Source organism: Pongo abelii, chromosome 9 (assembly GCF_028885655.2).
Source record: "Pongo abelii isolate AG06213 chromosome 9, NHGRI_mPonAbe1-v2.0_pri, whole genome shotgun sequence".
Classification (NCBI taxonomy): Eukaryota; Metazoa; Chordata; class Mammalia; order Primates; family Hominidae; genus Pongo; species Pongo abelii.
In genome coordinates, this window is record NC_071994.2 from 132,013,116 (window position 1) to 132,027,440 (window position 14,325).

The window sequence follows — 14,325 nt, forward strand, 5'->3', positions numbered from 1 at the left end:
CTCGCTTTGTGACCACGAATGTAGTGCTTCAGAACCTTTGTTTCTTCATCAGCAAAGTGGGGGAGGGGAATAATCCTGCCTTCTTCTCCAGTTTATTAGAGTAATTAAATAAGATTATAGATGTGGGAAGGCTCCTATTAAGATCAGTGTCTTAAACTATAAAATAATCCACAATTTTCCTTGTCGTTATTATTACTGATAACAACAATATGAGGGGAAATAAGTCTAGAAAATGCATCATCTGCCAGTTCCTTTAAAAAGAGAGAGAGGCAGAGACGGAGCTGGGTACAAGAATTCAACCAGCCTAGGTTGGTTGGTCTGGCACCTCAGTATATATTTAAAGTCCTGTATAATAACATAGAAGTAATCATGGTTATCATTTATTTGTATTGATGGATTTAAGGTGGACTTTATATTTCTAAGGTTTGGATACATCTAAGAAAATAGTATACTTCCTTAGATACCATTTGATTTTAATTTTCAGAGAGCTGATCGCCAATTTGGGAGAACTTTGTGACTGTATGTTTGGTATAATTCCTTGAGAGATCAATTTGATGATGGAGAAATAATCCTCACATTATCAGATGTCTAGATAAGATAGGAAAGGTAACTTTATCACAGCTGTGTGACCCATGACGGCCTAGGTAGCTGAGTGAACCAGGAGTCTGAATTTGGAAACTAAGTTGTAAAGTTCTTATGAACTTCCTAGGGCTTCCTGAGCCTCCCCTCACCTTTAGATGCCAAGTCCCTTTGCAAATTCATATCATTCCTGCAAACAGAAAACAGTATTTAGAATAATAAGATGTTTTTCAAATTTTCCTTCAAGGGTCCTATGAGCTGGCCTGATAAATTGTTTAACTTTGAAGGGAACTTTGAACAAATAGGACAAGACAATTGAAACACCTATCTAGAATTAGGACATGGTTGATCCCAAAGTTCTTAAATACTGAAATCTCCTTGTGGTATGCAGAGGCCAAATTGATCATCTTTAGGCAGAGATTCCTTAGGCATAATCGATGAGGCTATCCATCTAGCGTAACACTGAGACTTTCTTGTGTAAACCCCTCACGCCCACTAAACAGGAAATGCAAGCTACTAGAGCTGAACATTCAACCACCCCCTAAGTCCCCACCCTCCACCCCCGCCCAGCATAAGAACATTATTCTTTGCTTTCCTTTCTGAAGAGCTGTAGACATTCATTCATATATGCAGAGCAATCAGACATCACTAGACAAAGAACACCTGGTAATAATTCTCACATTTTGGAATCTTAAGAAACTTCCAATGAAAGGGGTGATATGAGTAGGTAAGCCACAGCTTTTGGCGGTAGCATGAGCCCTCTGGCTTCTGAAACCCTAGAAGCCATAGATAAGATACACTCTTGTAGCAGGCTTGTCACACTTGAAATTCTAACTGGTAGCTTGATATCCTGAGTTGGTTTCTCACTTGAGCAACTTTGGTTGAGAATGTAGGAACCTGGAAAGATTTCTTGAGACATGCTCATTTTAGACACACCCAGAAACATGCCAGGTACAGATGACAATTTCCACTATAGGTAAAACATCTCAAAACAGAAGCCTAGGCTGACAGGGGACCAATAAATGCATTGTTTATTGGTTTCCCAAGGCAAATGCTCAGCAAATTCTGTATATATAGTCAACAGAAAATTTTGTTCAGATTCTAGAAAAGATAGCTGCTGTTTTGTCTATGTGTGTACTTTCTGCTATAGTAGTATTTGCATAAGTTAAATATTTTCAGTGCAATTTTTATTAGTTTTCAAAATGCACTTTTGTGGGTATCTGTGTGTATGCAGGTGTGTGGGGAGAACCATGAACATGACAAAGACCCCTTGTCACTGAGGGCAGAGCCTGACTCAGCATCCCAATACAGCCCCTGGTTTGCGTTCATCCCAAAGGAAGCACATTCTAACAACCAAACAACCATGCCAAGCCTCCGACCACAAACCCAACCAAACATTTTCAAAAAGATGTATATATTTCTGTGAAAGAATATGGATATCTTTCAGTGCTCAAGAGGCAGTTTTCTGCAGTAGATCTAACTCAAGTGGATAGGGACTTCTGAAAGCCCTTTTTCAAACTGAGTTTGTTGAATCCAGCTAGCTACATGGAAGGGATGGCAGGGCTCAGTGGGAGCAGGACACAGTAGGGGAGGCCAGGGTGCAAGCTCATCCACTCCCTCATCTGTAAAATGGGCTAATTCTCTGACCACCTCACCGCACTATTGTCAGGCCTCCTTCACTGGGAGCTGAAAAAGACAAACGCTGAAGCAGAAAGTAGGGTTTTTACAAACAAGGCTTGAATGATAGACACATATGGGGCATGCCTCTCCCACCACAGCCCCCACCATACCAGAACACGAGCTCTGTGCAACATGGTCCTCCTCTCTAATGTCTATGAGTTCTAGAACTTGAACGAATCTTTGTCAAGAATGTAGTCCAGCTCTGTCTCCAAACCATGAACTCATCTGTGAACAAGACATTTATATTTTCCTTTATCTTTAAAAATTGATTTCAAATAAAATAAATAATCCAGGAATGTATTCTGTAGAAAATTTAAATAGAGATCGAGTAAAAGCCCTCTTGCCTCAGGGTACCCCACAGTCTCACTTCCCATCCTAGAAATGGCCATCCAGGGCTTATTGAGGTGCCTAAGATAGCTCATGTGAATGATGTCACCGTTAGTCTTAGGAAATGTTCTTTTGGGCTCAGTTCCAGTTACTTTTGTTGTGAGGTTCTTGTGGAAGATTCACTTTCTATCTACCTGCAGATGAATGCTTGGAGCTTATGATATATAACATCGAGGGCTTGCTTGGCAGTCAGAAGTAGGATTGCTTAATCAAAACCTGTGTGGAAATAGCCTGTTATCTCTACGGACTTAAATGGTCATCAGCAGTTCCCCAAATTCAAGACTCCCACATCAACATCATTGAGTTCTGAAGCTGGAAGGGATCAACATCACCAGGTTCTACCATTGTTTGAGCCTTAACAAGTCATGGCAAGGTTTTACCTTAATATTGTCATTATTACAGTACAGTTTTAGAAGAATGAGTTTATAGGGGAGCAAACATTCTCCATGCTCCCCTTAACATCACCCTGCTCTCCTGACTTAAGTGCCATCCACCTTATTTTATAGAAGAAAATACTGAAACTCAAGACCCGCTACCTGGGCAGGGGTGGAGCAGAGACCAGAACCCTGGACCTCTGGCTCCGTGCTCTTTCTACTCTATACTCCATCTTCCACATCTGCTTTTTGCTAATATCCCATAGCTAAGAAATAAGATACAAACAATGCCTTGAAATACGAGACAACCAAGGCCTCACCTTTCTCTCATTACTCAAATGATGCAAAGCCCAAAGCCCTCTCCACCTGACTTCATCCACTACCGCCCGAGCTCTCCAAATGCTTTCAGGTGGGACACCCAAGTTCAAGGCCACTTTGATTCCTGGTTATCTTCTAGCTGCTAAGCCTCTGCATTGTATAGAGTGAACAGAGCCCAGCTTTACAGCCAGAAAGATTTGGCTTTTACTCCTGGCACCCCACTTCAAGCTGTGTGACACTGGACAAATCACATATCCTAGCTCAGGTGCAGTTTCTTTACCTGTGAACCGTCTGTCCCACCTACCTTAAAGAGTTGCCACGAGGGCCAGACAATGCAATGACTAAGAGCACTTGGAAAGGAGAATGCTGGATGCAGATGTTGTCGTTATTAGTGTCCAGCCCATCCTTTTTATGTGCAGCTCTGTGAAGACATCTTCCTTTGATGTTAGACCCAAAAAAGCCAAGCAAAGCAAAGACCCAGGGCTACATTTCTGCTCTGGAGTCTCTTGTATGACAGTATCTATGTTGGGCTTTTCAGTGTGTAAACCAAAACAAAACAAAAAAGAAGAAAAATCAGCAGCAAATAGTGCTTGATTTTGCATTTTCCCTTCTGTTTTCTGATTGGAGTCTGTATGGCTTATGAGTGCAGAGAGAACCTCAAAAGATCGTGTTTGCTGCAGATAAGCACTGAACTCGATGTTTATCAGCACTTATCTCCTGCAAACTCATTCTCTGGAGGCTTCAAAGGCTGAAGGAGATCTCTTAGCCTTGCTCTGAGGAGACAGGCAGGCACTCCTCACTGGGGCTTCAGCTGCAGGTGTGGCCCAAGAACACTTGCTCCATCCTTAGGAACATGGTTCTCTTGCTCTTCCCCATGCAAAAAAAGGAAGCAGCAGGTTTACCGAAGGTTTGGGGATGAGCTGCGGGGTAGAGTGAGCAGGAGAAGAAAACAAGTATTTTAAAACAAGCCCAGAAAGGCTGAGAAAGTAGGTAGAGAGGGAAAGGGAAAGGCACACTGCTTATGCTCCTGCTGCCCCCACCCCTCAACCCCCCTGCCCCACCCATCTCAGTCTTTAATCTGCCAAACAAGCCCATGAGCCTTCAAAAGGCGTTTTAATTCCCTTCATCTGCTCCCAGCTCACCTTCCCTACCTCCTTTGGGTCTGCCCACTACTCTCCATTCCCAAGGATTGTTGGCTGAGGGTGGGAGAGTGGGACAGTGGGAGGGAGGGAGGCAGTGGTGGGGGTAGGGGGAGCCAGCATTTTATTAGGCTGTTGAATTTGATTTATGAGGGGGGAAAAATCCTTCTTGCTTGCCACACAGGTTATTCTCAAAGTGAAAACTCTATGTTACTTCGAAAAAAAAATGGTGAAAGTGCCTACAGTTATGAATGGAGCTCTTTGTTACCTTCCAGATCGACAAGACAGACTGTTTGGTTCATGTCTGTGCACCAGCAAAGGAGTGTGGGGGCCTGGGAGACAGATGTGGCCTTAATTGCATGGAAATATTAGAAGATCGTTAAGCCATTTTGACAGGATTTTCCTCTAGCTGTGGGAGCAAAGGGCCACGTCTGAGCCGCATCAGGCCTGGCCAGAGCCACTGGCGAGGCCTCTCATCCCCACGTGTGAGGGACACATGGGCCTTGGTTCATGTGCCCTAATATTGGTAGGGAATAGATGTCTCCTTGTCACCAACTTCCACCCCACATCTCCGCCCCATAAGTGCAGAAAGCAATCTCCCAAGAAACCCTAAGGCCTGTAGCAGGAGTTGGAAGAGAAGCTACCTAGTGAAATAAATATTTGGGAATGTATACGCACATGTACATGGACAGAGAGAGATCAGACCATCTCCAACCTGAAAGGTGCACTCTATAAGGCTCTCCAGGGACCCACATGGGCCTGAACGAGGAAATGTTGTCACGACAAATTATGGTGTCTAAAGACAAAACCTTTTCTATCTATTCACTTCTTCCCTTTCAAAGTAACATTTGGTTACGGAAGTCATGACCCATGAGAGTCCTGTAATTAAGTCAGAGAAATCCTTAAACACTGTTGGCTCGCCAAAGAACAAGACCCCATAAGTATGGTCAACCTCGTTTCTCCTAGGCTGGGCTAATCATGGTTCCAATATACTTTTAGCTCCCCACTTCTTCCTCCACTTGCCCTGGTTCATTTTCTGCATGCTCAGAGAATGCAAATATTTTCACATTAGCTTAAATTAAAAATAATTAGGAGGGTTAGTCTGCTGGGAGGGAGGGAGAAGCCCCGCCCAAACTACAGTTCAGTAATCCCTTTGGGTTATGAGAACAACGTTTTAGATCAGCTCTTCCTCACTTAGATCAGACAATGTTAGCAGTCAGACCAGGAGTAGATTAGTATTATAGGGTCCTCCCTTCAGAGGGGTACACCTCTACAGCTCAGAGGCCACTTCTTAGAGTTGGGGTGGTGAGTGGTTCCTTAGATGATGTTTGGGCCTCAGTCTGGTGCCAGTGGGGATGGGGACTAGGTGAACAGAAAGGAAGGCTGGTGGAGAGATGAGGAAGGAGAGAAGGTGCAGCCACAGAGATCCTGTTTTCATGCCAACGTTGTTGTTAACCCAAAGGGAAAAAGGGACGAGCTCCCAGGCACGTTGGCATGCCAGCATCCCCAGGCTGGGTTTGACATTTAAGGAGCACCAGCAATGAGTTGAGGGGCTAAAGGCCTACAGTCTGCAAGCTCTGGCTTAAAATACAGTCACTCAGCCAGGCATGGTGGCTCATGCTTGTAATCCCAGCACTTTGGGAGGCTGAGGCAGGTGGGTCACTTGAGGTCAGGAGTTGGAGACCAGGCTGGCCAACATAACGAAACCCTGTCTCTACAAAAATACAAAAATTAGCCAGGTCATGGGTGCCTGTAATCCCAGCTACTCGGGAGGCTGAGGCAGGAGAATCGCTTGAACCCGGGAGGCAGAGGTTGCATTGAACTGAGATCGTACCAGTGCACTCTAGCCTGGGCAGCAGAGTGAGGCTCCATCTCAAAAGTAATAAATAAATAAATAAAATAAGACACAGTCATTCTGCCTACCGTGCCTCTTCAGGCTGGAGCCCCCAGCCAGTCCGGATGCAGGGGCATCTTACTGTGGACTCTCTCTCCCGCCTTTCCAGAGGACTCCAGATCTAATGGTTGTTTCAGGGCCCTGCAGTGAAGGCCACAACAAAGGAGAAAGTGCCGCAGTCAAACCTTTGTGTCCCCCTCTCCTTCTTGCTGTGTGCTCTGCAGAGGAGGGGATAAGATGAGCATCAGATGAGCATCTGAGGTCCTGGCTGGCTCTCTGTGACCAGAAAGTCCCTGAGCCAATGAAGTGTTAATGCCTTTGCCCCTCTCCCCCATTCCTGCTCAGTTCACAGCTTTTCTGTCCTCTGAAATCCCTTCCTTGGTAGCCAGTTGCACCACCTCTTTACTTCAAGTTCTGCTACCTTCTCCTGAGGCAATGGCTCCCTTGCTTGGTTGGTTTCTGGGATGCTGCGTGGAGGAGGCTGGGGAAGCTTGTGCCCGGACTGTCTCGGGAGCTCACAGTGACGTCGACAATGCACTGCTTCCATTTGTAAATGCCACGTGCTTTCCAGAATGCTTTTGAGGACCTTATTCTTATTTCATCTAAGCTTCAAACATACCATCGTTCCCACCATATTTAATTCAGACTCTTTTCTCCTTTCCTGTTGTCACTTCCCCACCTGTGTGCACAGCCTGTGTTTACACAGCAGGTTTGCCGCAGCTACTCACTTGTCCAGGGTTACCATGCATATTCCCATAATAATCTGCATTTCACCTATTTAGCTCACTGTAGAAACTTAGCCAGTTCCATGGAGGAAAAGTCCCACAATTCTCCTAATCTCATAGTCATCAACAACGCCATTAAAATGATGGCATCATTTTTCCATAGACGTATTCCTGGCTTTTATCACAGTGCCCGGCACATAGAAGATATCCAATAAATATTTGCTAATGAATGCTAATGAATGAATGCATCAGTGAATGAGTGTTCTTTTGTGTGACAAATCTGTTTCATGGCCCCATTGTGAGACAAGACATGTTAAAGAAATATCCAGAGTGACCTTTGCATGTTTTGAGGAGCACATAGTCTGGTCACCAAACACAAGTGTCCACAGCCTGGGCTCTCCAAGACAGTAACCACTCATAACATGTGGCTTTTTAAATTCAAATGAACTAAAGTTGACTAAAATTAAGAATTCAGTTCCTCAGTCACACCAGACACATTTCAAGTCCTCAATAGCCTCACAAGGCGAGTTGCTTCTGCATTGCACGGTGCAGATTTTACAACAGTGCCAGCATCACAGTCATCTCCCCTGGACCAAATCAGAGAATTCAACTTCTTTCTATGGAAATGAATAAGAAGTTTAGGTAAAGGTTTTTGTTTCCTGATCCTGATTTTATTTTAAGATTGATGCTGACGAGTATGCATTTGTTGGTTTTACGCAGAATCGTCAGCACGTTTTACAGGCCATTCAGGCTGACGTTATACCTGAGAGCGTTTCTGGTTCATGATTAAAAGAAGCAAGAGGACCACAAGGTTCCCCATGGACATTTTGCTCTCACAGTTTCCCAAGAGAGAAAGGTTTGAGAAGGTTGGTTTCACTGGCTTCATTGACTTTGGGTTTCTCATGAACATCACCAACCTATAATGAACATGGGAGATCTCAATCACACAGAAAACCAAGTGGAAATAGCAGTGCAAGAACTCTGAGCCATCTGGACATGGTGGCTCACGCCTGTAATCCTATCACTTTGGGAGGCCAAGGCAGGAGGACCGCCTGGAGCAAGGAGTTCAAGGCCAGCCTAGGCAACATAGTAAGACCCTGTATCTACAAAAAATAAAGAATAAATAAATAAATTAGCTGGGCATGGTGGTGTGCGCCTGTAGTCTCGGCTACTTGATACTTAGGAGGCTGAGGTAGGAGGATTCCTTGGGCCCAAAAGTTTGAGGCTGCAGTGAGCCATGATCATGCCACTGCACTTCAGCCTGGGCAACATGGCAAGACCATGTCTCTGAAAAAAACAGAACTTGACAACTTGGCAGGCTTTGACAATGAATCCTGATGAAAATGGAACTGAACAGGACAAAGGAGCTCAGAAATTTTTGAGGCGGTTTGGGACATCGCAGGGCATGTCCACCTGGTAGGTTAATTATCCATTTCCCACAAGTTTTTATAATGTGGAGATTGAGCCTCCCTGCCCTGAAGACACATGTTCTTGAGACAGACAGACAGGCATGGCTCTGTTGGGCAAGGTTGGCACCTCCAGAAGCTTCTAAGAATAGAACACTAACTGCCCCTTATGGAGTAACTAAACGAGTCCCAAGCCCCTAGGAACTGTCCGTGGGTTTTAGCTGGGTTTTCTGCTCAGCTAACTTTACTGAGCTTGACAAAGAAAACATCTCCATGTAAACCCAATGAAATGTTTTCTTTGGAGGACCACGGCAGGACTTGTTCACAAAATATCTACTTTTCCTGTAGATGGATGCCGGGAGACAGGAGACCCCTGTGCTGGACTGTCCAGGCTTAGCACTCCAGTCAAGCAGGATGTAGGCCAGCCCTGTGAGTGACTGTCTCCAGAGTAGCTGCCAATGGAGGGACCAGCTGTGCACCAGAGAGAGAGTCTGAGCTCTGTGATGAGAGGATGCTCGGCTCCTCGTGTAGAGACCAGGCTGTCCTCAGTTCCCCTGATTCCCTTTAGAAGGGAGAGCAAAGATGACAACCAATGGGCCCATGAAGCTCATGAACACTGAGTTATCTGAGCTTACTCATAGACAGGGTGGCCATATAATGCATCATCTAAAGCGGGATAATTTTGAGTGGGATAAGCATTTCCTGGAACAACAGCATAAAGCGGAACTGTTCCAGGCAAAGGGGCTGTAGAATCACTCCACTAATAGATTTTAGGGTTGAAGCCCTGGAAGGGATCTTACGGATCATCTAGCTCAGTCCTTTTATGTAATAGGTAAAGAAATAAGCCCAGACAGACAAAGTGCCTTTTCTGTACTATAATTTGTGAATTATAATAAGATGATTACATTTAGGGAGGGCTTACTATGTGATAGGCATGAGTTAGAACACTATTATTATTGCTATTTTACCAAAAAGGAAACTGAGGCATGGAGAGATTAAAGAACTTGTCCAAGGTCACAAGACTGGCAAGTGGTAGATGCAGAATTCAGATCCTGACAGTCTGGCTCTGCGGGTAATATGTCAAAGATGACAGACTGTATCTCTCACAAACCAGCAGAGTGGAGAACCCCCTCAACCCTCACATCAAAACCCTGTGGGTGCTGTCATTGTGCCCATTTTATGGATAAGGGGAGGACTAATTCACTCAGCTAGTAAGTGGCAACCATGTCTACAGAAAAGCACAAAGAAAATTATCGTGGGGAATTCGCAATCTAATAGGAGAGACAGAACATAAACCTATGAAAAACCACAATGGAAGGCAATGGTTAAATAAATATAAAAGCAACGTGACAAGGCAGTCTAAGATAAAGTGCCAAATTGGTGCCAACAGACTTCAGCAGAATGGAGGTTCTTATGCTGGGCTGGAGTGAGCAGGGAGACTTCCTGAAGGAGGCAGAATTTGAGGTGTTCAACAGTTTGGTGAATGAATGAGATATGATTAGGCAGAGAAGACAGGGAGGCAATTCTATGCAGGTGAAGCTGCATATATATATTAAATGTACATTAAATATGCCTCCAAAGGTTAAGAGTGCAGGCGAGAAAGAGGTGGGGGAGTCTTACATAACAAGAAGAAAAACTATTTGAAATAGGACCTTAAAATGCAGGAGGTTGAGCAAGAAAGAGAAGGCATGGGAGGACGGAGCAGAACAATTGAAGGTGACAGAGGGAAAATGAACAGAGAGCACAAAAGGAAAGGAGGAGCAGAATGAAATAGGGCACAGGAACTGGGCAGAGACGGCCGTGGCTGCCGAGCTCTCCCAGAAAATGGACCTCCCCAGGCCCCACCTCCCTCCATCACTCCCATCCACAAGGTTTCTGCCACATGTCGCTGCAACAATATGGTAACCATATGCCCCGGGCCACAAAAGAACTAAACACCTTGGACAGAGCAGTTCACCCAGATGTGCTAGTTGGAAATACTGCACCCTCAGGACCTGCTTCCCGACCTGATGGGCCTGAGGTCACCAAGCATGGCTCCTCAGCCGTGAATCACGGAAAAGCAGCAGCCATTAAGAGCTGGAAAACGGATTCAGGGTCTCCCCCGTCTCCATGCCCTGAGAGGAAACGAAATAAAATGGATGCACGCCTCATCTGTGCGTCGAGTTGAAGCGGCATTCTTTTCTGGCTGCTGCCAGTCACACAAAGCGTCCCGGCTTATGTGCATGAGGCAGGACATCCTTGCTTTGCGAGGCTGATTTTGCGTTCGTCCCCCTGCCAGGCTGCTCTCTGGGTGTTGCTGGAAGGGAGTGAAGCCCCCCCCCCCATATGCATGTTTCCTCGTGGGCTTCCTGTGATTGTGAGGGCCCCGGTTGCCATGGCAACTGCCACGTGAGGAAATTGTCGGATAAGATCATAGCTTCTAGGAATAGGACCTCAAGTGGTTGTTTGGGGAAAGTGGTCAGTGGCTTCATGTTTAAATTTGAACAAGAAACAGTCACTGGGTGTGGCTGCTTTAAAAAAAAAATTAGACAAGCCTAGGGGGGAAGGCTTCATCAAAATTACTCAAAGCACAAAGATAGAAGGGGTAGTCTGGCTGGTGTGGAGGTGTGGGCGGGGAGGGAGGGTCTGCATTTCCCATCGGTCGCTGAGGTTTTATTTAACATAATTCATTGCACACCTCTTAGGTGCCAGGAAGTGTGCAAGCAACTGGGGATGAAAACTGGGAATCACATTGATGAGGTTCCTCTCTTCAGGGTGCCTAACTAGAATTTGTCCTTGAGAAAAAGAACAGGAGAGTTCCCATGACCCCAGGAATCGAAGAGACACCCAAGGGCACATGCCATCCACACTCCTTCCTCCCCACAAGGCTTAGAAAAACTGCAGAACCCGCAGCCTCCACCCCTGGTGGACAAGCCTCTGTTTCCCTTGTGGGAGCCCATCCTTTAGGATCTGAATGTTCTGACTCCTACCTTCCCTTTGTCACGCAGAGTCCTCTCTTGTCCCTGCAGACCCAGATTGAGATCCTCTTGGTCTAGCTGCCAGGTCAGACCCATAAAGACCAGGCCTCAAGGGACATTCTCAGAAGCCTCTTTCTCAAGCAATAGGAAAGCTCCGGAACTCCATCCTGGCTCCCAGGCTACTATTTCATCCCTGCAGTGGGTGAAATTCACTCCACGAGGAAGCCCTGCAGTCACTCCCCACGGAGGCTCTTCTTCCAAACTTTCAGCTCTCGGTGGTCAGGGAAGTCTGACCATTTATCATCATTAGAAAGCATGAAACTTTCAGTAGAGGATGGTTAAAAATGTCCAGGAGCTGGGAGATTAAGTAACTTGCCTGAAGTTGCACAGCCAACAAAGCTCCACATTGACCCAGCTGGTGGCCAGTGCCTTTTGTTAGAACAGATTTAAAGCAGCTGTCCGTGAAGGGAAGCCAGCAGTGCGGTGATTTGCTGCCTTTTGACCCCATCTGCAGCCAGGATGGCCAGGGCTCCTCTGCAGGAGGAGGCTGCTCCCAGTGTGGTCCAGATCTTCACCCATCCTCAGGCGGCACCATCGCTGGGATCAGAAAACCATTCTCCAGGTCAGGGACAACATTCACATCATGACAATCTGTAAGGTGCGGGCTGCAGGACAGCAGCCCCTTGTCTCGGAGCAGGGTTCTGGAGGAGACACAGTGCCCATCACCTGCCCTTTCTTTGTCCCAGAGCAGAGGAGGGAAATGACTAATCTTAGCATAGCAACACTTTATCCACCTGTGTGGCTGTGCTGCAGTGTTTTTCATGACGGGTACAGCCACTCCAGTGAAATCTGGTGGAATAGAGTCCCAGGGAAAAGTATGTGGGACAGCACTTGTGCTGGTGCATCCAGGTGGCCTTCCCAGAAGCAGCCCTCCCTTCAGACTCTCCCATGCCATCTGGGTTTTGTCGTGGTGGTTGCTGGTTCCATTTTTATCACCCCACCTTTGCTCCAGTGAGGCCTGTATTTAATACTTCCCACCCATCAGACTAGGTGAGAGAATACTGGCTCCGTCTTACAGAAGAGAACATCTAAGCTGCCTAATGGTAGTAAGTCTCAACATCTCAGTCTGGCTTTGCCCTGTCCCTTTGATACTGTGGGACCTACTTTAATGGTCAGGCCACCCCCTACTTTATTCTCTGAGAGGAGCTTCGTCCCGGACGGTCAAGTGTGAAGAATTACACCCAGTAGAGCATTGCCGACCCTTTTGTGGTTCCCACTGCCATCTAGAAAAAGCCACTGGACAGTGGACAGACCCAGTGTAAAGAAACAGAAAGTAAAACACACTGTAAAATGTTCTCTTCATGGGGTTCAGATGAATGTTCTGTCTCCCATCCTGTGAGTTTCCATATTCAGCACTTTTTGCTTTTCAGCAGTAAAAGCATTCTCTGTGGGAGGAGAATTTAACTTTGATCTTTAGAGATGCCCTTTAAATGTGGTTATGGTCAAAAAAGTGACTGTGAACACTCAAAGTCAACAGGCAAAGGTAAATACCACGGGAGACCTGGAGCAGCACTGAACGGGAGGCCTGTGAGGCACAGAAGGCCATGGCTCTGGATTCTGTTACAGGGCACAGTCCCGGGAGGATGCAGAGATCCTCTTCTCCATGCTCACTTAGGCTCATACCCTTCATTTGTAAAACGCCATTAAATAAAGTACTTTCGTCTGCAAATAATTGCAATTGCATCTTCTAGGAATTCTTTCTCTGGGTCATCCACTGCTGAGCCCCCTCCCCAGGAAGTGGAATTTTAAGTGAAAGGGGAAAGGCACTTGGGAGGGGGAATGAGGGAATGATGTTCAACAAGACTCCTTGAAAAGTCAGCCAGGGGCCAGGCGTGGTGGCTCACATCTGTAATCCCAGCACTTTGGGAGGCTGAGGCGGGTGGGTCACCTGAGGTCAGGAGTTCGAGACCAGCCTGACCAACATGGTGAAACCCTGTCTCTACTAATTAGGTGGGCGTGGTGGTGGGCACCTGTAATCCCAGCCACTCAGGAGGCTAAGGCAGGAGAATTGCTGACCCTAGGAGGCAGAGGTTGCGGTGAGCTGAGACCACGCCTCTGCACTCCAGCCTGGGAGACAAGAGTGAAACTCTGTCTCAAAAAAAAAAAAAGAAAAGAAAGAAAAGAAGTCAGCCAGGCACTCTGAGGCTCTGTGGCAGATTTGGCTGTGTGCTACGGCCTAAAATTGGAGACGGCAAAGTGGAAACGGCTTAGGGGAAGAGTAGAAGCTTTGCAGTCAGGCCAGCAGCATGGAGACTCAGGAGGTGAGGCGCCAGAGGCAAGGAGCAAACCTCTTTAAGTCTCAATTTTCTTTTCAATAATATGAGGATCCTAACTCATATTTTAAAAGGTTAAATGAGGTGATGATAGTAAAAGTTCCTTGGAGACTTCATGTCATCAAATAATACATGTTCTATTTGATCGTTATTTAAAAATGTGGTCCTTGTTTGGTTTTTGTCTGTTGTTTATTTTGTTTTTGTTGTTTGGAGATAATTCCACTATGTGTCTATCAGAGGACTTAGACTTTAATGCAGAGATCGATTTCCCCCTCACTGTGTGAACCTAGAAAGGTTATGCTTTATGCCTCAGTTTCCCCACCTGGACAGTCATGGTGCTGATTCCTGCCAGCCAGTGTCAATAACCACAGTGAAAGGATACTCAGACAGTCACCTCTACAGCTTTTGAATATGGGTTTTCGGTTGCTGAGTAAAATGCTCGGAGATGTTCCGGTTCCTATGGCTACATAAGAAATTACCCTGAAACCTAGTGGCATAAACCAACCATTAGGCTCATGAGTTTTGTTATCCTT

General features: G+C 46.0%; 1 protein-coding gene and 1 long non-coding RNA gene across 3 annotated transcripts in view; one reads left to right on the forward strand and one right to left on the reverse strand.

Annotated features, from left to right (window-relative positions):
* The window catches only part of FLI1 (Fli-1 proto-oncogene, ETS transcription factor), a 118,551-nt gene that overhangs the window by 41,351 nt on the left and 62,875 nt on the right, over nucleotides 1-14,325 (forward strand). The gene's annotated exons all lie outside the window — the stretch shown is intronic.
* Nucleotides 457-7,808, reverse strand: LOC129048832 (uncharacterized). Its single transcript, XR_008511516.2, has 2 exons — nucleotides 6,401-7,808; nucleotides 457-2,484 (listed from the first exon to the last, which is right to left on the reverse strand). It is a non-coding gene; the product is annotated as an uncharacterized LOC129048832 (long non-coding RNA).